Genomic DNA, 24,357 nt, shown 5'->3' with positions numbered 1-24,357 from the left:
TTTAGAGAAGATGTAGAGGTGAAGCCGAAGGCATTGTTTAAAGTTTGTGTCTTTAATCTCTGTTGAGAGCTTTAGAAGGAGCATATGAACTTGTCTTACCAGCTTAAAACAAAGAAGAAGGGGTGGGAGAGTGTGTTCATTTGCTTAGTGTGGTGTGTGTGTTTGTATGCATGCATGTATACGCTTAGTATGCTTGCTCAACAGAGAAAAAGTTGACAACATTCCCTGAATGATTGTGAGAAAAAAATTCTGTCTCTGAAATCACGAGATCTGGGAAATAGTGTTTGGATAGCGTTTCTAAAACTGGAATTCAAGGCCATGTAGCAAGTACATGTTAAAGCTGACAGCAAACTGAGAAGACAGTAGATTAGGACCCAAGAGGTCTATGTTATACCTTAAGCAGCTAGTACATTGTGTGGGGGTTGGGGGGAAGGGAGGCTGTCGATCAGCCTGGAGTTCAGTCCTGCCCTTGACCACTGGTCAAGCGGTCTGTCACATTTTTCAGTACTTGACATGTCTACCGTTTCTTGGCATCGTCCTTTGAACTCTTCCTCCATTCTGGGATGTTTGGGCTCAGGCACTTCAGGAATCACCAAGTCAAGTTGGTTTTTGCTGGTATCAACCTTGTACTCACCAGGTACATTGAGGCAGGGAGTGGGGTTAACACAGAACAAATGAACCGAATAGCAATGTTTGCTAGTAAGGTTAGCATGTTCAGATAGTAAATGATATGTTGGTGCTCATTCCTTAGTGATAAGGGGTGCAAGCATGTCTTCTCAATAATATAAAATGTAACACACTGAGGAAATTGTCCCTCATCAGACCTCTTGTCTACTATTAGTTAGAATCCTATGTGTCAAAGCAGTAGAACTAATTTTAGTCCTTCTCTTAAATATTAACATTGATATCCAACCTCATCACTCAGCCAGATCCTGCACATCCTTCTTCAGGGTCTATACTGGTAAGTCTGCCTGATCCTGCCTGCCACAGCCCCCTCATTTCCAGTTTGACCCTCCATACTCTTGGAGTTGTCCAAGACACACATCCTGCATATACGCCTACTACATTTCATGTAAGATATTTCTAGCCTTTAGGTCCAACCCCCTGCCCCCCATACATCCTCTCTTCTGCCTCTACTTGATCTGCCTACATTGGATATAGAACTAACAAAATAAGACATGGGCCCAGATGTCTTCATAAAACTACAAACTTTATAAATGATCAAGTCAGTATTTCCTCTCTAAAACTCACCAGTCCTGCAGAAATGTTTGCTGATGACAATTACCTAGATAAAACCCTTAGGACACAGAATTTTGAGAGAAAAATTATGAACTTCATCAAAGAATTCAAGGAGTTTAAAGAAGATACGAGGAAACAACTCAATGAAATTGAAGAGAAAGGAGTTAAGAGAATAAGCACTCAAGGGGTGCTCACGGCTCATAGAAATGACAAAGACAACTCAGGATTTTAAATGAAGAATTTAATAAAGACATAGAAACAGTGAAGAAAATTCTAGTGGAAAAGAAGATGGAATTGATAAAGCCAATTTTTTGAATTATCTATATGAATTATTGGATTATAATTATTTGAATTATCTAGAAAATTCAAACAAAAGCCTCACAAATAGAAATGAAGCAAGCCAAAGACAGAATATGAGATCTTGAAGACAAAGTAGAGGGTCTAGACAAAATAAGCAAGGATTATGGAAAAATAAAAAAAATTCACACAGGAAAGGAACATGAAGAAAATATGGGACACCATGGAAAAACCAAATATACAAACTAAAGTCATAGACGAGCATGAAAAATCCCAAATCAATGGCATAGACTAGATCTTTATCAAGACCATGGAAGGAACCTCCTCAAACTAAGGAAAGGTGCTCGTGCAGACACAGGAAACACACAGAACACCCAACAGACAAGACCAGAAAGAAAATTTTCATGGTATATCATAGTTAAAATACTCAATAGGCAGAACAATGAGGATATTAAAGTTTGTAAGAGAAGAAATACACACAAGCCACATAGAAAGGAAAACCCATTAGAATAATAGCTGATTTCTTAATAAAAACTTTGAAAGCCAAAAGATCTTGGAGTAATGCATTCCAATTCCTAAAAAGGCTATGATGGCCAAACATGATGACTATACCTAAGAGTACCATCCACCATAGTTGAAAGAAAAAGAAAATCTTCCCAATATATACATATATAATATATGTGTGTGTATATATATATATATGTATGTATGTAGCATTATTATTATTGACAGGGTTTCTCTGTGTAACAGCTCTGGCTGTCCTGGAACTTGCTCTGTAGACCAGGCTGTCCTCAGAACTCACAAAGATCCACCTGCCTCTGCCTCCCCAGAGCTGGGATTAAAGGCATGCACCACCACCACCCAGTCATTCTTAATTTTTTTTTTTTAATCTAACAAACCAAAGCTAGAGAAAGTACAGGAAGCAATATTTTGGGCTAAGAGAGAAATCAACAAAGCTAAGAGACTGTGGAAACAAATAAGATGTCATAACTACAATATTTAGGAATAAATCTAATCAAGGAACTGAAGGACCTTTACAATGAAAATTTTAAACCTCTGAAGAAATACATAAAGACACCAAAAAAAAAAGAAAGAAAGAAAAGAAAGAAAGAAAGAAAGAAAGAAAGAAAGAAAGAAGACATCCTATGCTCATGGATTGGTAGAATTAAATTTGTGAAAACGACTATTTTCTAGAAGCCATTTACAGATTCAATGCAATCCCAATCAAAATGCCAATTTCACGCTTCACAGAAGTAGAAAAACTATCCTAAAATCGATAAGAAACCACGAAAGACCCCAGATAGCCAAAACAATCCTGAACAAAATGAACAGTGCTGGAGGAATTAGCAGCCCAGTTTTCAAGACATAGCAGCGCCACAGCAGTAAAAACAGTGTGATTCTGGCACAACAACAGACACGGAGACCAACGGTCAAAGACCCAAACTCATGTAACTTCAGCTATTACATATTTAACAACAACAAAAAAAGCCAAAAACTTGGGCTTGAGGTAAGAAAGCATCTCTAACAAATGGTGCTGGGAAAGCTGTTTGTTCACATACCAAAACAAACAAACAAATAAATAAAAGAAATCAGACCTGCATCCATTAGCTTACACAGAAACTGACTATAAAAACTACAGTTGTCTGCACAATGACAGGAAGAACCAATTGCATGAGGAGGAAGCCCACAGGACGGGGGAGAATCCTTGCCAGATAGACATCTGATAGAGGTTTAATGTAAACCTTTAAAATATGTGAAGAACTGAATAACCAACACAATCAAGCTGTAGCCAACACTTGCTCCTTTGTGGGTTCTTTTCTCTCCCACCCCCTTTCTTCCCTCCCCTTCTTTTTTATGGGGGGAGGGGAGGTGTGGCGGGTTACTAGACAGGGTTTCTCTGTGTAGCGCTGGCTGTTCTGAAACCCACTCTGTAGACAAGGCTGGCCTCAAGCTCAGTGATCCTTGCTTCCCGGGTTCTGGGATTAAAGGCACACACCACCACCTCCTGGCTTTCTTCTTCTCTTTCAAACCCCTAACATTAGATAGAAGAGGAAAAAAAAAAAAAGAGTAGAGAGGGAAAGGAGAGTTGTTACCGTCAGACTCTGCTGTTGAGGGGTGTTGAGTTCCCTGTGGCAAGTTTGGTCTTCGTTAGCAGGATATTTAATTTCTTCTCTGCAAACAACTACTTCACCCAACAGCGTTCAACCACCAACCAACCACAACCAGCCTTACCGTTTATAGACCCTCTGAAGAGGTACCAGAGGGTGCTGGAGAAATGGCTCAGCGGTTAAGAGCGCTGCCTGCTCTTCCAGAGGTCCTGAGTTCAATTCCCAGCAACCACATAGTGGCTTACAACCATCTATACTCTGGGGATCTGATGCCCCCTTCTGGCATGCATGTGTACATGCAGATAGAGTACCCATACCCATACATAAAATAAATAAATAATAAAAATATCGTAAATAAATAAATTCCCAGAATTTCAAAGGCCACATATTTGCAGAAGCTATCTGCAGCTGGCAAAATCACCTCCCCACCAGACCATGAAGCAAACTGAAAGCAAATACTGTGAAGCAGCCCCATATCTCCACACCTGGAATTAAAATTGAAAACATATTCCCATATTTCTGTGTTTTTCAAAGAAACCATAATTCTCATTAGAACAAGCAAAAAACATGAAGAATCAAATCCACAAATCACCCATTCAAAGGTGAGTTTGGGGTCTGAACAAAGAATTCTCAAAAGAAGAAATAAAAAAAAATAAGTAAGAAATATCTTGAAAAGAATGTTCATTATCCCTAATAAAAATCAAAACAAATTTGAGATTTCATCTTACCTCAACCAGAAAGGTAAAGATCAGCCAAATAACAGCCAAAAATTGTTGGGTAGAGACAATGTGGGGAAAAGAAAACCTTCATTAACTATTGGTGGGATTATAAATTGGTCCATCCACTCTGGAAATCAGTGTGTCAAACCCTCAAAAAGCTGAAAAGAAATTACTGTATGTTGCCCACGTTAAAAGGACTTGCCATCCTATTCTAGATTCTTGCTCAGCTACTTTCATTGTTGCTCTATTCATGACAGGTAGAAAATGGAAATAGCTTAAATGTCCCCCAACCGATGAACGGCTAATGAAAATGCGGTACATATACACTGTGGAGCACTACCCAGCTGTAGATAAAAATGAAGTCATGAACTTTGAAGGTAAATGGATGGAACTAGAAATGATCAAAGTGAGAGAGGTGACCCAGACCCAAAGGACAAACATTGTGTGTTCTCTCTCATCAGAGGTACCTAGCTCCAACTCTTCACCTGTGAATAGATAAGCTGAGTAACTCCAGTGTCCAGGAAAGTAAGTCAGGGACCATTGCTGGGGGTGAGGGTTGGGTGGGAGTGGAGAGGGCGGATAAGATGATAAGTGAGGGGTGGTGTTGGGTGGGAAAAAATAGAGACATGAATATCCAGTTACTAATGATCTGATGTTCAAGGAAATAGAAAAAACTGGGGGCTCTTGGGAGGGAGGAAGGCAAAGTAACAGTAAGACTGTCTGAAAAAGTCATCATATTCTGTACCTGAAGTATATATAAAGCACAGGACAATGCTAAAAATACTATACTGGTATACTTACTCATGTAATAAACAGCAAATATACCCTGTGTATTTTCACCTGGCAGTTTTAGGAAATTACTTAAGGATAATAACCAACCTTTTGAATTTCACAAAAATTAATATTTTAGAGCAGCTTTAAGTTGGTTTAAAAAGGGCAGAAAATACAAAGATATAAGGAACCTGCTTTACTCCAGGTTTTATTACTTTGACATATTTGTTACAACTTGTGAGCCACTATTGGTGTACTAAATTTTGCTTATTATTATTATTGTTATTATTTCAGAGTATCTATATTTCTCAGCCTGGCTTTGAATTGACACCAACCCTCCTGCCTCAGCCTCCTAAGAACCAGGATTACAAGTATGTGTCACCACAGCCAGCAAGACATATTGCTATTAACTCAAACCTATAGTTTACAGTAAAGGTCATGTTTCACTTTAGACTTTGGGGTTTGGATGATCTGTAATGGCAGGTAGGTCTTCAGCAGTACAGTATCCTGTTGAATACTTTTCAACAGGATACTGTATTGAATGGTTTCACAAAGCTTCTGTGCTCTATTCACCCCTCCAAATCACCTTCCCTCACTCTCCTTCTTCTCTAGACTTCCTGATCTAGTTTTCTCTTTTCCAAGATAGGAATTTTGCAGTAGTTAACATGTCATAGAGTATCCACTGATTAGAATTATGAAGCAGGTAGCCTTTCTTTTCTTTCATTTCTAGTGTGTGTGTGTGTGTGTGTGTGTGTGTGTGTGTATGTGTGTGTGTGTGTGTGTGTATACACATAATGGTGTACATGTGAAGGTCAGAAGATAACTTGCAGGTGTTGGTTCTCTTTTTCCATCATGTGGAACCTGGGAATGGAGCTCAGGTGGTCAGGCTTGGCAATAATTTTGTATGCTGCTCAGCCATCTTGCTGGCGAGCTACATAACCTTTTCAAATGGTCTGTTTTTATTTTTTTAGCTAACATAACTTAAGTTTCTCAATGACTTTTTGTGGATTTAGAAATTCATTTTTTTTAAATTTTATTTTATGAGCATCAGTGTGAAGGTGTTAGACCCCTTGGAATTGACATTACAGACTGCTGTGAGCTGCCATGTGGGTGCTGGGAATTGAACCTGGCTCCTTTGGAAGAGAAGATAGTGCTCTTAACCACTGAACCATCTTTCCAGCCCTACAAATTCATTTTTTATCACCAAATAATATCCCATTTAATAGCTATTTTCTATTTCTCTAAAGAGTGTATTGATTGTCTCAAGGTTCCATCAATTATTACTAAAGCTACGTTTCAGCTATTTTGCTTTGCATTTAAAGAATACATACTAAAATCTGTACATCTAAAGAAGCTAAGCAAGAAGGAGGACCCGGATAAGATGGTCAATTCTCATTCAGAAAAGCAAAGGGGATAGACATTGGGAGAGAGAGAAAACAGGGAATAGGACAGGAGCCCACCACAGAGAGCCTCTGAAAGATTCTACCCAGCACGGTATCAAAGCATGCTGAGACACATAGCTAAACTTTGGGCAGAGTGCACGGAATCCTATGAAAGAAGGCAGATAGAAAAACCTGGAGGGGATAGGATTTCCTCCAGGAGAACAACAGAACCAAAATATCTGGGCCTAGGGGTCTTTCCTAAGACTGATACTCCAACCCAGGACCATGCATGGAGATAACCTAGAACCCCTGCACAGATGTAGCCCATGGCAGCTAAGTCTTCAAGTGGGTTCCCTAGTAAGCAGAACAGGGGCTGTCTCTGATATGAACTCAGTGTCTGGCTCTTTGATCACCTCCCCCTGATGGGGGAGCAGCCTTGCCGGCCACAGAGGAAGACAATGCAGCCAGTCCTGATGAGACCTTATAGGCTAGGGTCAGATGGAAGGGGAGGAGGACCTCTCCTATCAGTGGACTTGGGGAGGAGCATGGGAGGAGATAAGACAGGGAGGGTGGGATTGGGAGGAGACGAGGGAGGGGGCTACAGCTAGGATACAAAATGAATAAACTGTAATTAATTTAAAAAAAGAAAAAAACAAAGTGTTTTAAGGTATATAAAAAAAGAATACAGTGGAGTATCCATCTGCTACTACTTTCGTATTCATTATGAAATTTTTAGAAGTACAGAAACAATAAAAAAGAAAATAAATACTACTAGTAACTGCACCTTAAAGATAATACTGGTAATCATTAGAGCACATCTAGATGCTCTGTGTTCCTCATATCTATATGTCTATCCATCTGTCTATCCATCTGTTTGTCTGTTACCTGTCACTATATGTTTGTATGCTTCTACTGTATTTTTATAAACTTGGGCATCTCTCTGTTTATGCAATTTTTTTTTTTTTAGATTTTCCACATTTAACATTACATGTACTTATTTTCAGTTGTTAAAATTTTGCTTTTGGGAGAATGTGTCAATAAGTACACAGTGACTCACTGTTTAAGTGCTTTGAAAATAGGCTGTAAATGCTATTTCATTCTACTCTTGCAAAAACCTGAGTCTTGAAAGGCAAGATTTTAGTCTGTTTATGTTCACAGGCAACTCCCTAAGTATAGCCAAGAGCGCATGACTGACATTCCAAAAATATTTGTTAAATAAACGAGAGAATAACATTTGTGAAACTGTCTGAGTTCATTAGCTCCTTTTGGAACCAAACCAGAACTTGCTTATGGTCAAAGCACCTGTGCTAGATTTCTCATATCATGATGACAATAACTCTATCAGGTCGTCATATGAGAAGTTGTGGGACCCTGAAGAAGTGGGGCCATTCCATGAGGTCAGGACGTATAACAATTTCATTAAAAGGTCTTAAATATTTATCAGTGTATAGGGCTGAGCTGTTGTTATTTTTATTTGGAAACAACTGTTCTGTATCATAACTTTAAAGATTATTTTCTAAGAAATAACATCTTTTTAAAAACCTTGAGTAGTGTGCATCCTTGTTTATGGTAACAATGGTAGGGGAGGTGTGTGTGTGTGTGTGTGTGTGTGTGTGTGTGTTAAAGAATATTTTATTTTTTACTTTTATTTTTTACAATTTATTCATTATATATTTTGATTGAATCCTTTTCCCTCAATTCCTCCCAGTTCCTCCCTCTTCCCTCCTATCCCTTCCCCTAGTCTACTGAAAGGGGGAGTTTTCCTCCTCTGCCATTTGCCCATAGTTTATCAAGTCTCATCAGGACTGTCTGGATTCTCTTCCCCTGTGGCCTGGTAAGGCCACATCACCAGGGGCAAGTGATCACAGAGCAGGCACCTGAGTTCATGACAGAGGCAGCCCCTGCTCCCCTCACTCAGAGATCCACATGGAGACTGAGCTGCCAATTGGCCATATCTGAGCAGGAGTGTAGGTCCTCTCCATGCATGGTCCTTGGTTGGTGCATCAGTCTCTGTAGCTCCGCCTGGGATTTAAGCTTTGTTAGTCTCTTGTGGGGCTCTTGTCCCCTCCAGGTCCTTCTACCCCCAGCATGCTGCCCTGAGTCTCAGCATCTGCTTCCATCCCCTGTTGGGTGGAGCCTTTCAGAGGACCCTCTAAAGTAGGCTCCCATCCTGCTTCCTCTCTTTGACCACTTCTGGTGTCTATCCTGTTTGCTATTCTGAATGAGATTTAAGCATCCTCCTTATTTAGCTTCTTTAGGTCTGTAGATTTTAGTATGGCTATCCTATATTATATGACTAATATCTGCTTCCAAATGAGTGTATACCATGGGTGCCTTTCTGTTTCTGGCTTACCTCAGTCAGGATGGGGGATATTTCTTAAGATGCTTTTTTGGGGGGGGTCCTAGATTTTTACCTTAGCTTTGTTCTGGTTTGTTTTAGTTTCTTGTGTTTTGAACAACTGTCAGTTTTTGTCATTAAAAATAGTTAATAACACTCAAGTTTTCTTATGTTTCATTCTTAATATACTTTAAGAACACATAAGGAGAGACCTAGGCAAAACTTAACACCAAGGAAGGTTTTTAAAAGTGTGTACCAGGGAGGGAGGGTGGGATTGGGAGGGAATAAGGGAGCAGGATACACCTGGGATACAGTTAATAAAATGTAAATAAAATTAAATAAAAAAAAGTGTGTATCATCTAAACTTGACATGTGATGAGAGATGTGGTGATGGATATCAGTGAAGGATGTTTCAAGAGAAGGAAGTAACATGCAGAGGTCTTGAGCTAGAGGCCATATGGCTGTCCAAAGACCTGAAAGTGATTCCAAATGTTTAGTTCATCCTGTAAGACGTTTGAAATGGGGGAAAAGATGAGACCGCAGTGGGACAAGTTGGTCTCAGTAAAGATGTTGACAGTCATGAGAATGACAATAGGGGATAACTGAAGGTTTTTATGAGTAAGTAAGTAGGACCAGACAGTCCATTTAGAAAGTACATGCTGCCTTCCCTGTGTAGAACAACTTGGTCGGGGGCAATTTGCAAGGCATGGAGATCAGTGGAGGAGAGTAAGTTACCCAGCTAAGAGCTGGTGATGGCTTTAGCCACTTAAATATTACAGAAAAACTCTTGGGCTTTTTCATGCTTAATTTCTAAATCTGTAATATGAGTTAAGCATCCCCCATTTCCTAATAAATAGCGTGAATATTAACATCAATAGATAAAGTTTAAAGACATTCCGGCTTATATTGGGATAGAATATAGTTGATGATATGCTAGCAAAGCATGCAAACTTTTCTTTAGTATCTGTCAAATTCTTAAAAAAACTATAGCAAAATTCTTGCAAGATTTTAAGCATCCTTAAACAGAGTGTGCGTAAGTCCAATTGGAAGTCAAAGTTGCTGCCTGTAACTAGAAATCTGAAAGCAAATGCATTTTTCTTGTCAGTTTTCATAGAAAATATAATGAGTGCCAGAGCCTAGAATACGGTGGAAAAACAAGTTGTCCTGTTGCCTTTTGTAGTTTCTGGTGAGAAAAAGGCAGTGCCTACATCAAGAATGAAATATACAGTAGTTTTTGTCGTAAACAAAATTGACATAGGGTGTAGAGAGATTACTAAGTGGTTAGCACAGCACTTGTTGCTCTTGCAGAGGGCCCAGCTTCAGTTCCCAGCATCCAAATGGCAGCTAATGATCATCTGTAACTCCAGTTCCAGAAGACACACACACACACACACACACACACACACACACACAGACAGATAGACGGACAGACAGACAAACAGGCAAAAAGCCCCTATACGCATACACATAAATCTTAAAAAATATTGAGCTCTAGTGAGCCACCTTGACAAAGAAGCTTTTGGAAAATGAAGAGAGATGGGGATCTGTACCAGGGTGAAAGCATTGGTGAAGGGTGAGGGTGTAAGCGGTGATGACAATCCTGAGGGGTCTCATTCACTAGATTTGTTTTTAGAAGGAAGCAGAGTAATAAATGTCAGTCCAAGGGGACTTTTAAGAGATAAAGGAATGCACTGTCTGCTCATGGAATTAGCAACTGGTGATATGTTATTTCCTAGGGTTGCTGGGACAAGGGGACAAAAACTGAATAGTTTGGCACAGTGGCCATGTTACTGTTATATACGTGATCAGATGCCTCAAATCTAGTGCTTGCCAAGACTGCTCCCTCTGAAAGCTTCAGGGGATCTTTGCTTGTCTCTTCTTAGCTTTGACTAGGGTATCCCCAACCCTTAGCGTTTTGTGGCTTTCCATTGCCTCCTTTCATTTCTACCTTCATCTTCATGGAGTTTTCACCTTTCCTGTTTCCTTTGTCTTCACTTATCTTCTTATGACACCAATCAGAGTGTGTCAGGGTCCACCCTATCCCACTCTGACCCCTTCTTGACTACTTGCATGTAGTTGACCCTATTTCCAAGTGAGGTCAAGTGCAGTTTAACTTACAACAAATAGAGTGGTAACTTAAGGTCGCTAAAGAGTAAAAAACTGGTAAGAGATGTTTTCTGTTCTGCTGCATGGATGAAAATCAATGATGTAACAAGAAGAAAAGGGATAATGTGATAAGAAGACCTTGAATAGAAAAGAGAGGAAGGAGTCCATTGTATCCATACTGGGAGGTCAGGGCTCAGAAAATTCACTTACTATTATTATAGGAGAGAAACTGCAATTCAGGTAAGAGTGGCCTGTAGACTCATTAATAGGAAGAAAATACTTCTTTTCTGAGTATATATGCAGTTGAGTAAATTAGTTGTAGCCAGTTATGGACAACATATATGACATTTTAATGAGAATGACCCATAGGTTCACATGTTTAAATGTTTGGTTCTCAGTTAGTGGAACTGTTTGGGAAGGATTAGGAGGTGTGGCCTTGTTGGAGAATGTGTGTCACTGGGGCTCTGAGGTTTCAAATACCCACGCTGGTCTTAGTCTCTCTCTCTGCTGGCTGCCTACAGATCAGGATGTAGCTCTGTTACTTCTCCAGCACTGTGCCTTCCTGCTGCCAACATTCCCCACCAGGACAACAATAGACTAACGCACTGAAGCTGTAACCAGCCCCCAGTTAAATGTTTTCTTCTGTAAGTTGACTTGGTCATGATGCCTCTTCAAGGCAACAGAACAGTAACTAAGACAAGTGCCACTAAAGGAGCTCCACTAGGGCTTGGGATTTAACTCAGTAGAATGCCTGCCTGGTATGCATGAAGTGCTGGGTTCAATTACTGGTACTATATAACCGGCCTGGTGATGCATGACTGAAATCCCTGCACTAGTGAGACGGAGGCAAGAGGATCAAAGTTCAAGAAATGTGAGACCAAGGTTTTTTTTTTTTCTTTTTTGAGTACATGAACTGGTGACAAAGTGTCCATTTTAGCTTGTGTACTCTGTGGTATTCACATGATGGGAAATCACTTAATGAGCCATGTCTTAGAATGTACCTTTTTGATAAGGAACACATAACTTTATTTTCTCAACGAAAAAGAAACTTTTTTTTCCTCTTTGTTTCTGCTTTAGACAGGATCTCATGATGGAATCCAGAGTAGCCCTTGCCTTGCAAAAATCTTTCTGCTTTGCTCTCTGAGTGATGGGATTATAGATATGTACCACCATGCCTGGATCATAAAGTGATGATGTCATAATCATCACCGATACTGCTCTTACGGCATCATGGTCCTGGAAAGAGGAAGATAGCTGAAAGAATGGAAGTACAGTATAGTGCTTGAGATGTACACACACATACACAAACACACACACACTCTCTCTCTCACATACATACATATATTGAACATCAACTAAGAATATACAGTGTATTTTATATATAATCTCCTTAAATACTCATAATATTTATCAGTGATTGTCTGTGATAAAACAATATGACCAAAACAACCTGGAGAGGAGGAAAGGTTTAGCTTACACATTACAGTCCACCACTGAGGGAAGTCAGGGCATAACTTCAAACGGGTAGGAACCTGAAGGCAGGAGCTAATTCAGAGGCCCTAGGGGAGTCTATTCACTGGCTTGCTTCTCATGCCTTGGTTTGCCTTTTCATACCATTCAGAACCATTTGTCCAGGGTAGCCTGACCTGCAATGGTCTGGGCCCTCCCACAGTAATCATTAATCCAGACAACGCTTTGTAGATTTACCTAGATGCCAGTTTTATGAGGCATTTTCTCAACTTAGATTCATTCTTCCCAGATATGTCTAGGTTTGTGTCAAGTGTGACAAAAAAACAATCAGCACAACGGCATTTCCTGGTCAAAGAACCTCTTTCATCACACACTTAATGTTCAATATAGTCACATAATAGCTAAGAGCCTGTGGGTTGTCTGAACAGGTCTTTCTAAAAAAAAATTTTTTTTTTAATGTAGTTAATACAAAATTGAAATGAATAGAATTTTAACATTTTAACAAGGCTTGGGACACATGCCTGCTAGCTAATTCAACATGGGAGGTCAAGACAAAAGGATTCCAAGTTGGAGGACTTTCTAACACCTAGTGAGATCATGTGCAAAAATAAACATATAAAAGAGCTGGGTGGGCGGGGGAGTAGAGCTCAGCAGTAAAGTGTTTGCCCAGCCTGTGTAAGGCCCTGGGATCCATCTGAAGGACTGAAAAACAACAACAAAACCTCCAAGCGCACGTACGTGAGGGTGTGTGTGTGTGTGTGTGTGTGTGTGTGTGTGTGTGTAGTTCAGCCTTACAGTGAGTGTTGTGTATACATACAGGAGGCCTTGAAGGGGACACACACACACACACACACACACACACACACACACACGGGGGGGGGAGAGAGAGAGAGAGAGAGAGGAGAGGGTTGTTTTTTCAAGGTATTAAACATCAATTAAAAAAACCAAAACCACAGTGATCGGAACAGTTTTAAAATAGCAGCAAAAGCAGCAACACTGTGAGCAAGCATACTGGTTGTCACCGAGGCTGCACAGGCCGATCAAATGCTGCAGCCTCTTTGTACTTTAACCTGGGCTGTTTGGCAAGAAGCCCAGTCAGCATGGACTCTCTTCCAGTTTGTTGGTTTCTCAAACATAGGTCAATTGGTCAGTTGGTAGTGGGGTTTACCATCTATGTTAATATTTATATCAAAAGGTTGAGGGGCTACAAGCTCAAAACCAATATTGTTTATAATATTAAATTTTAGCCTTTGTTTTAAACAAAATAAAAATACTTCTCTGACTTAAATTTGTTCCTGAAATTTAAGAATTTAGACTCTGTGTAAAGTATTCTTGTTTGGTTAAAGCAATAAATTAATTTTTCAGATGTTTACCTACTAGGGTTGGACTGTCAGATAATGACTCACATAAAGGCTGTTTGAGGAATGTAACATGTCAGAAGTTGGTGGCAGTTGCCCAAGATTGCATTAATCTGAGTGATATGGTGAGAATATTGTTTACTGTAGGTTTTGACCACACCTTCCCCACAGGGCAAATTATCCCAGAGTTATGATGTCACTCTATGCCCTGTGGATTCAGGAGAATAATTATAGATAACATTTTTGTTCAGGGCATTGGTTTTATCTCCATAAGCATGGAATTTTAAAGTGTCAGCGGAGAGCAGATGAGTAAAAACCACACCGATACCAAGGTGCTTTTATTATCCTAAACCCCGGGTCCTGTCTGGGGTGGCTTCCTGCTCTGTCCTTTGGTTCTGTGCTGCCCTCAGGACCAGGTGCAATGCATGAGGATTGGAAGGCCCACACTTCTCTTCCTTTCCTGATCATTGTCATTTTTCTGTTATTTCTTTCTGGCCTTGGTTACGCTAAAGATATTGAATATATTATTGGTCTATTATGTTATTATATTTAATGCCTACATAATTAATTACATAATCAATACTTTACAAGTCCCTGTGATGATAAAAACAAGCTTAAAGGATACCAACATTTATCAGCACTGAGTTTTTGTTTTGAGCTCTGTGTATGACAAATCAATTTTGTCTTCCTGTTTGTTTTAAGATTTTTTTTTTTGGTCTTTTTAAGAAACTCAAATCCTAGAATAACACACAAATAACAAAACAAGAACAATTTTATATTCTAAAGACTGAAAACTTTGGTACAATGTTGGCAAAAAGTTTGCTTTGTAATTAACTTTTTATGGATCAAATAGAAAGAAACCAGCTTGGAGACCATCCCCATCTTTTAGCTTTAGATACTTCAGATTAAAGATTTTGGATGACTTTATTTTGGGTTGACTGCTTACTGTTTTGATAACATATTTAGTAGTTAATGAAATAGTGATGTTTTATAATAAAGCTATCTAAGCTAGTAGTACTTTCTGGGTATTATTCTGCAAAACAGTGGGCTGCCCAGACTTCACTGAGTTGTTCATTATCTTGAACTCACTGTTTTCACTGGTGGGAGGGCACAATTGCAGTTTTATGGAGCATGAAAGTTCTGGCCTTGAGGGAATCTTGCTCCCTAACAAACAAAGGGTTTACAGACTCAGCTCTTCTTCTTTGGTAAAAGCTCAGAGAGATAGTTCTACCTCAAGGTAGTTCAAAAACAAAGATGTGGAAATTTTAATTTGACACATAATCACGTTTTTTAACTTATAGGAATATGTTGAAGAAAATGAGGCTGTAATTCAGTGAATCAAACACACTATCAAACTCATATCACCATCCTTCCTTTTTGTTTTGTCTTTACCCAAATTTACAAAGGAGACATTGAACTAGGAGAGCATCTGAATGCCATCATTTTCTAAAGTGAGTGTCATTGTAGCAGCACATTTGGCTTTTAGAGGAGAGGAGTCTAGGTAGTAGGCTTTGGAACACAGCACTCATTTTTTTTCCTGCTTTTGGCTAAAATTAAGAATCATATTTTTTTCTGAGTAAATATTTGGACCTCTTTTAACACGAAAAAAAATCTTATCTAATTTAATTCCCCGACCTCAGTATTAAGTGAATTTGTTACTCTGAGGAAGAGAGTAAACGTGTTTGGCTTGGATGAAGAATTATACTGTAGATTTCTACAAGACAGTCAAGGACACCAGACTTGAACACTTCTTCAGTTAGGAGTACCACAAGAACCCCAAGCTACACAATCCTAACATATGCAGAGGTCCTGTTTTAGACTCATACAGGTTCCGTGATTGTCGGTTCCGCGATTGTGGCTTCGGTCTCTGCGAACCAGCCCCCAGCAGCCAGCCCCTGGGAGCCGTGCTTGGTTCATTCTGCGGGCCACGTTCTCAGGTGTCCTCCACTCATCTGCCTCCTAGAGCCCCTCTTCCCATGGTGCTCCCCAAGCTTTGCCTAATGCTTGGGTGTGGGTCTCTGCATCTGCTTCCATCAGTTGCTGGGTGAAGCCTTTCTGATGACAATGGGGGTGGGAAGATTTTAAGAGCCAGAAAAAAAAAAAAGCTGTGTTAAGATCGTGTTTTCTAGAAATGACAGGGAAGGTGGTACCTCAACAGTGTGACTCTCTGAGTCACACCCAGACAACATCAATAGACACACTAACAGAGAAGGGGAAAATTTTGTGGGATCTCACTCCTAAACAAAGAACTACATGCATCTAAGAACCCCGATTATTGAAAAATTGGTTATCCAATATCAAGCGGTCAGCCCTGAGATCACCCACTTACAGGCAGCATTAACCTGAGCCAGTGTGCTGTATTTATAAATTCATGCATATAAATTTAACTATATATTATGAAGTAATACAAATTAAAGAAAAAAAAACATGAATTTAAGAGGGAGGGGTCAGATATGGGATTGATTGGAGGAAGGATAAGGAATCAGGGAAATCATATGATTATATTTTAATTAAAAAAATTAATACGAAGTACAGACCTTGAAAGAATAATTCTCGACTTCACATGGAAAAACAAAAAATCCAGAATTGCCAAAATGATCCTGTACAACAACAGATCATCTGGAGGTATCTCCATCCCTGATCTCAAGCTGTACTACAGAGCAATAGTAATAAAAACTGCATGGTATTAGCGTAGAAACAGAATGGTGAATCAATGGAACCAAATAGAAGACCCAGAAATAAATCCACACACCTACGGATACTTGATTTTTGACAAAGAAGCCAAAACCATTCAATGGAAAAAAGCATCTTCAACAAATGGTGCTGGTCTAACTGGATGTCTACATGTAGAAAAATGCAAATAAATCCATATTTATCACCCTGCACAAAGCTAAAGTCCAATTGGATCAAAGACCTCAACATAAAACCAGATACACTAAGTCAGTTAGAAGAAAAAGTGGGGAAGAGCCTTGAACTCATTGGCACAGGACACAACTTCCCTAACAGAACACCAACAGCACAGGCTCTAAGAGCAACAATCAGTAAATGGGACCTCATGAACCTGAAAAGTGTCTGCAAAGCATAGGACACTGTTGCCAGAACAAAACAACAGGCTATAGACTTGGAAAGGATCTTCACCAACCCTATATCTGACAGAGCACTAATATCCAGAATATATAAAGAACTAAAGAAGTTAAAAAGCAATAAATCAAGCAATCCAATTAAAAAATGGGGTACATATCTAAACAGAGAATTTTCTGCAGAGAAACACTTAAAGAAATGCTCAACGTCCTTAGTCATAAGGGAGATGCAAATCAAAATGACCCTGAGATTTCTCCTTACACCCATCAGAATGGCTAAGATCAAAAACTCAAATGACAACACATGTTGGAGGATGTGGAGAAAGGGGAACTCTCCTCCATTGCTGGTGGGAATGTAAACTTGTACAACCACTTTGGAAATCAATCTGGCGCTTTCTCAGACAATTAGGAATAGTGCTTCCTCAAGATCCAGCTATACCACTCCTAGGCATATATCCAAAAGATGCTCAAGAATACAAGGACATTTGCTCAACCATGATCATAGCTGCTTTATTTGTAATAGCCAGAACCTGGAAACAACCAGATGTACCTCAACTGAAGATTGGATAAAGAAATTGTGGTACATTTACACGATGGAATACTACCCAGCAATTAAAAACAAGGAGATCATGAAATTTGCAGGCAAATGGTGGGAACTAGAAAAAAAAAATCATCCTGAGTGAGGTATCCCAGAAGCAGAAAGACACACATGGTATATACTCACTTATAAGTGAATACTAGGCCTATAATATAGGATAAGCATACTAAAATCTGTACACCTAAAGAAGCTATGCAAGGGGGGCAGGAGAGATGGCTTAGAGGTTAAGAACACTCACTGTTCTTCCAAATGTCCTGAGTTCAATTCCCAATTACTATAGATGGCTCATAACCCTCTATAGTAAGATCTGGTGTGCCGGCAGAATGTTGTATAAATAATAAATAAATCTTAAAAAAAATAAAAAGAAGCTATGCAAGAAGGAGGACCCTGGGTAAGATGATCAATCCTCACTCAGAAAGACAAATGGGATTGATATTAGAAGAAGGAGAAAACAGGGAACAGGACAGGAGCCTACCACAGAGGGCCTCTGAAAGACTCTACACAGCAGATATCAAAGCAGATGCTGAGACTCATAGCCAAACTTTGGGCAGAGCGCAGGGGATCTTATGAAACAAGGGGGAGATAGTGGGACATGAATAGAACAGGAGCTCCACAAGGAGAGCAACAGAATCAAGAAATCTGAGCCCACAGGTCTTTTCTGAGACTGATACTACAACCAAGGACCATTCATGGAGATAATCTAGAACCCCTGCACAGATGTAGCCCATGGCAGCTCAGTGTCCAGTGGGTTCCCTAGTAAGGGAAACGGGGACTGTCTCTGACATGAACTCAGTGGCTTACTCTTTGACTACCCACCCCACCCTGTGGGGGAGCAGCCTTGTCACGCCACAGAGGAGGACAATGCAGCCAGTCCTGATGAGACCTGATAAGCCAGGGTCAGATGGAAGGGGAGGTGGTCCTCCCCTATCAGTGGACTTGGAAAGGGGCATGGGAGGAGATGAGGGAAGGAGGGTGGGATTGGGAGAGAATGAAGGATGAGGCTACAGCTGGGATTTAAAGTGAATAAACTGTAATTAATATAAAAATAAAAATTGAATTAAAAAACAAACAAACAAAAAAAAAGAAGTAAACCTAGGAAGAATTGGCGTTTTTTTTTTTTTTTTTAATGACACAATGACTAATTCTATACAGGCATAAAAGAAAGGAAAAGAGAGCACACTGCTTTCTGAAGTGAGCTTTCTAATCCCACCAAAAGGTAATTTTCCAATCTAGAGAAGACACACTATTTCTCTTGTTTGATGTTGTTACGTGTGTACACATGGGTAAATAAGGTTGCCAATTCCAACCATCATATTAAAAACACCTCTTGACCTGGTCTGGTCAGTTTGAAATTTCAGTTGTAAGTAGAGTTGAAGCTTACACAACTTCTTAATTTTTTTCTTTTTTTTTGTAAAATTTCAGCTCACTCCTATATCAAAGATCTGAAATGCACAGAGAAGCTGAGGCAGTCCCACTGAGAGGCTACAAAACTCTTCACATAGTTATGAGAATTCAGACTGTACAACTCTTAGTTCTTCGCTTTTCCCTCCGTAGTGTGCAGGAGGCCTTTTATCGAACCTGTCTGTGATGCATTTCCCAGAGAAGAGCTCTTTCAAATGGGGCTCTATTGCCCCCCCCAGCTGTAGATGAACTTTTAGCAGTGAGAGTAAACGCTGCCGTTTCTGGAACCGTCCCACAATGAGGAGGGGTACATCTGGGAGAAAACTAGATGTGAAACTCTTCATCAAGTGTCTTTTGCAGATCAAAGCTGATTCTGGTGCTCAAAATGAACAGTTGCTGTCTGAAGTTTTGATTTCCAAGTCCTTACATAAATTAAGACGAAAAAGCTTGTTAATAAGCCAGTTATATCAAGGTGGATGGAAGAGAGGGCCAAAGAGCAAATAATGCCTGTCAGTTATCTCTTAATTTTAGTTCTTTGTGTTTATCCTTTAATGTGAATGGGGAAACTGTGATTAGAAGATGTGGAGAGGAGGAGAAAGGGACGGCAGGGAACAGGTAAAGTCCGATATAGGATTCCTCTTTTCTGGGAATCCGGAGGAACTTTATGGGCTTATCTGGGAGTTCAGACTTAGGAGGTCTGAAGCCATTGTCTTGATTCTCATCACATTGCACAAAATGTGCAGGATAAGTTCAGGCACAGTGGGAGGAGATGACCTAAGGGTTGAGCAAGATAATTATACCAGTAAGAGGCACAGAAGCTGATATGAAAGAAAAGTCACTAGCTAAAGAGGAAAGAAAGGGCTAGTTGTTGGGGAATGGAGCCTTTGATAAAAGAAGGAACAGAAATTTAAAATAAAAGGAACCACTTTGGGAGAAGCAAGACTTGACACCCTTGTTAGCTTTTTATGTTATAATTAGAAAAGTGAAGAAATCAAATGAAGGACGACTCTTTACATCTTTACAGCTTTACATCTTCCTCGATGGTATCATTTGGTATCCCTACGTGCTCTCTCTCTCTTTTCTCTTCCTCTCTCTAGGGTCCATGCCTGGAACTTTATACACAGCTAAAGAGGATCTTGAACCTCTAATCTTTCTGCCTTTACCTCCTGAGTTCTGGGATTATAGGTGTGTGCCACCGTGCCCAAATTTATCCTGGGGATCCAACCCAGGGCTTGTACTAGGGAAACACTCTACACACTGAGCTTTGATTGTTTGTGTCCGGAAAGGGGATTTATTAGAATCACTTACAGGCTGTGGTCCAAATAATCCTACAAGGCTAGTTATGAAAGGAAAATTCAGGAAGCCAAGAATTCCTCATTCTACAACACTGGATGTCTCAGCTGGTCTTCAGTGTATTTTGGGATCCCAAAACTGTAAGGTCAGTGAAGGAATCGACTTGCTAGCAAGGTGAGAGCAAGCAGGCGCTTCCTTCTTCTGCCTCCCTATATAGACTTCCAGCAGAAGGCATGGCCCAGATTAGCTCTAGATTAAAGATGTAGGTTAAAGGTGTGTCTTTCTACTTCAAAGATTTGAATTAGAAGTAGATCTTCCAACTTAAATTAAGCAGAAATCAATCACACGAATGCCATCTATTTTTGAATTTTGGTTAATTCAGGATGCAGTCCAGTGACAACCGAAAACAGCCATCACAGGGCTGCTGGAAACCTTAGGAATAGCTTAGCTATTCCTTTCTTGTTTGGCAAATAATTTACCCTACATTCTTTCATACAATCGAGTTCATGGTATTATCTTAGAGCCTTTTTAAAAAGTTCAATTTTAGTTCTGTATGCCTAGCTTAACATATCTAATCAGAGTATCTAATTAAATGTTCGTGAACACCTTTAGGATAATTAACATTTTTTAAGATTTTTAAATATTAATCAGTTTTTATTTATTACAGTTTATTCACTTTGTATCCCAGCTGTAGCCTCCTCCCTTGTCCCCTCCCAATTCCACCCTCTTTCCCTCTTCTCATCCCTTTCCTCTCCCCCAGTCCACTGATAGGGAAGGTCCTCCTCCCCTTCCATCTGACCCTAGCCTATCTGGTCTCATCAGGACTGTCTGCATTGTCTTCCTCTGTGCCCTGGCAAGGCTACCTACCACCCCACCCTCAGGGGGAGGTGATCAAAGAGCCAGCCACTGAGTTCATGTCAGACAGCCCCTACTCCCCTTACGAGGAAACCCACTTGGAGACTTAGCTGTCATGGGCTACATCTGTGCAGGGGTTCTAGGTTATCTCCATGCATGGTCCTTGGTTGGACTATTGGTCTTTGGAAAGACACATGGGCCCATATTTTTTTGTTATGTTGCTCTCCTTGGGGAGCTCCTGTCCCCTCCAGATCTTTCTATCACCCCTTCTTTCCTAAGATTCCCTGCACTCTGCCCAAAGTTTGGCTATGAGTCTCAGCCTCTGCTTCAATACCTTGCTGGGCAGAGTCTTTCAGAGGCCCTGTGTGGTAGGATCCTGTCCTGTTCCCTGTTTTCTCCCTCTTTCAATGTCTATCCTATTTGCCTTTCTGAATGAGGACTGAGCATCTTACCCAGGGTCCTCCTTCTTGCTTAGTTTCCTTAGGTATACAGATTTTGGTATGTTTATCCTATATTATAGGTCTAGTATTCACTTATAAGTGAGTATATACCATGTGTATCTTTCTGCTTCTGGGATACCTCACTCAAGATGACCTTTTATAGTTCCCTCCATTTGCCTGCAAATTTCATGATTTCCTTGTTTTTAATTGCTATGTAGTATTCCATTGTGTAAATGTACTGCAATTTCTATATCCAATTGATTAACTTTTAAGATTAATATAACTTTTCAGCTCTACCTTTCCTTCTATTTCTCTTTTTAGATGACCATTGTTGTTTATATTAAAGTAATTTTTTTTTAATTTCACATTGCCTGGAAATTTTATGTGTAAATTCCTACCTCATTTCATGAAAGAATCATACTTTTAAAGTGCAAATTCACAGTTAAGCATTTCTTAGGGTTATTGATTTAGAAGATGATTGTCTTAGTCAGGGTTTTATTTCTGTGGAGAGACACTATGACCAAGGCAACTCTAATTGGGCCTGGCTTACAGGTTCAAAGGTTTCATCCATTATCATCATGGCAGGAAGCATGGCTTAGTGAGATGGAGCTTGTTCAAACCCTGGAAATCTCAAACTTAAGATTTAAAATCTCATCCTGAGAGTGGAAGATATGGGAGAAAGCTCTCTTCTTGCTTCTGTGCCTGCCTCAGCAGCACATGACACCACCCCCAGGTGGTCAGTCACAGGAGCTTGTCACCTGTTATTCCCGCCTCCCCCACCCCTGAGCAAACAGAGCATTGCCAGCATGCTAAGTCCCAGCCAATGAGATGCTCTTCTCCACTGCCCAAGGCTTGTAAGTCTCTGTTTCTCATGAAATAAAATGGGGAGCATCATTTACTTCACTGAAGGATGTCCTAGACTGGTTGTTTCCTTTGAGCTATAGCACTGGGAAACAGAGGCCTCCCTTCTCCCTTAGGACTACAGGCGGTCACTGCAGAATCCCTGTGGTCACCGCTAGAGCTAGCCAGCCACCATGAGCCTCTGCTGTTCATCTCTGCCTCTTGCAGGCAGCGCTGCTGCCAGCGGTTCCCAAAGCAGCCACCTGATTCACCCAAGGCATGCAGGGACCTCGCTGCCTTCTGGTTTGGTTTCAGGGTCCCGAGCTCCTGGCTGCCACTGACCTGGTTCAGCCCAGAAACCAGCACTTGGACATTCTGGCGGAGAAGCAGGCACTTCTGGCTTGGTGCCCTGGTGACATCCGGCTGCCCTTCTACGCGTTCTCTGTGATACCTTCCTTTTTAGGCTGTTATGTTTTTTGGGGGGCTGGGGTAGGAGTTGTCACAGAAGGCTTCCATGTCCTTCTCTCTTTACTGTGTGTCTGCAGTCATTAACTGCCAAAGCAGCCTTCTTGCTCTTCATAGTAAGTGTGTCATGGGCCTCCGCACAAGTCATGAACACGTGTTCCCCCTGTCCCTTCCTAGGAGCATGGACACAAACAAGGCCCCTGGACCATAGACATCAACAGGGTCTCAGGTGGCAGCATGCCACCCACATCAATATCTCCCCCTACCCCCTAGGCATGGCCCAAGGACAGCAGTATGACCTCAGGCAGCAGCACAAACCGTAAGTTAAAGAAGCAAATGCTTGTCAATATTTGTATGACTCCTAAAATCTTAAGTGGATATGCTTTGTTTAACAAGGTTGCTGTAATCAAAAGCTGCTCGTTGACAAAGTACCAGTGTATTTAACCTGGTAGAGATCCGCAAGTTAAACTCATGTGAATATCCACATGTAAGAGCATGCTTAGGGAATGTCTGGCTGTCTTTGTTTAGTGCCTCCAGATTTTCATGATTAACTTGGACAAATGGTAAGAATGCATAAATTTGGTGATAAATACAGGTATTTATGTGAGTCCCTCCTAGCTTTAAAAATCTTCAGTAATTTGAAATCTTAAGGTTATTCTATACTGAACTCATTGATTAGATGTTTACTTACTTCTTTGTGGGTTTCTGTGTGTGTATGGTATATGCGTGTGTACATGTTTATGTGCATGTGAACACGAGTGTATGGGTGCATGTATACATGTATGTTTGTGCATATGGATTTCAGGGATCATATTGACTGTCTTTTCCAACTGTTTTGCATTTTTCTTTATTTTGTTTTTGTCTGTTTGTTTTGAGACAGGGTTTGTTTGGGTAGCCCGGACTGTTCTGGAACTCACTCTGTAGACCAGAATGGCCTCGAATTCAGAGATGCACTTCCCTCTGCTTCTTTAATGCTGGGATTAAAGGCACGGACCACCGTCATGCTTTTTTAGCTTTATTTTTTAGAAAAGCTCTCTCCCAGAACCTAGAACTCAGCGATTCAACTTGGGTGGCTGACCAGCAAGCCTCAGGGATTCTTCAGTCTTTGCCTCCTCAGGACTGGGATTACTGGCTTGCATCACTGCCTCTCCCATTTCCATAGATGCTAGGGATTCAAATTCAAGTCTTCATGGGTAGGAAGCACCTTAAGACTGATCCAGCCCCCTAGCCCCTAGGTTATTTCTAGGTAAGTTAAAATATGTAATAAACATATGTTTACAGTTTCTGGCATTTTTGTTTGCATATGATATAAAGTGAACATGCTAGATTTATTTGGAGTTTTTTTTTTTTCCACGCTGAAATGTTTTTTATGAGCCAGGCTCAGTGAGTATGCCACCAGTTGCTGTGATGCAGGAGGACCCTGAGCCCAGGAATTGAAGTCCAGCCTAGAAAACAGAGTGAGAATCCATTTTTTTGATGTTTTATGAGCAGGTACATATTTGAAGTCCTTCCTAGTCCACATGCTGGCAGCGGCGGGGCTTTGCTTGGTGCTGTGGCCGGCAGTGCTAGGACTTAGCTTGTCCTTGAGGAACCTTCT

At 40.5% G+C, this 24,357-nt stretch overlaps 1 long non-coding RNA gene across 1 annotated transcript in view; it reads left to right on the top strand.

Annotated features, from left to right (window-relative positions):
• The window catches only part of LOC132656885 (uncharacterized), a 65,376-nt gene extending 41,612 nt beyond the window's left edge, over positions 1 to 23,764 (top strand). The window contains exons 3-4 of the long non-coding RNA XR_009594667.1: positions 23,034 to 23,079; positions 23,641 to 23,764. This is a non-coding gene — a long non-coding RNA (uncharacterized LOC132656885). The remainder of the gene's footprint in view (positions 1 to 23,033; positions 23,080 to 23,640) is intronic.
• Positions 23,765 to 24,357: the final 593 nt, after the last annotated feature.

The sequence above is a fragment of the Meriones unguiculatus genome, chromosome 10 (genome assembly GCF_030254825.1).
Source record: "Meriones unguiculatus strain TT.TT164.6M chromosome 10, Bangor_MerUng_6.1, whole genome shotgun sequence".
Lineage (NCBI taxonomy): Eukaryota > Metazoa > Chordata > Mammalia > Rodentia > Muridae > Meriones > Meriones unguiculatus.
Note: the sequence above shows the minus strand (reverse complement) of the source record. Positions and strands in the feature narration are given on the sequence as shown.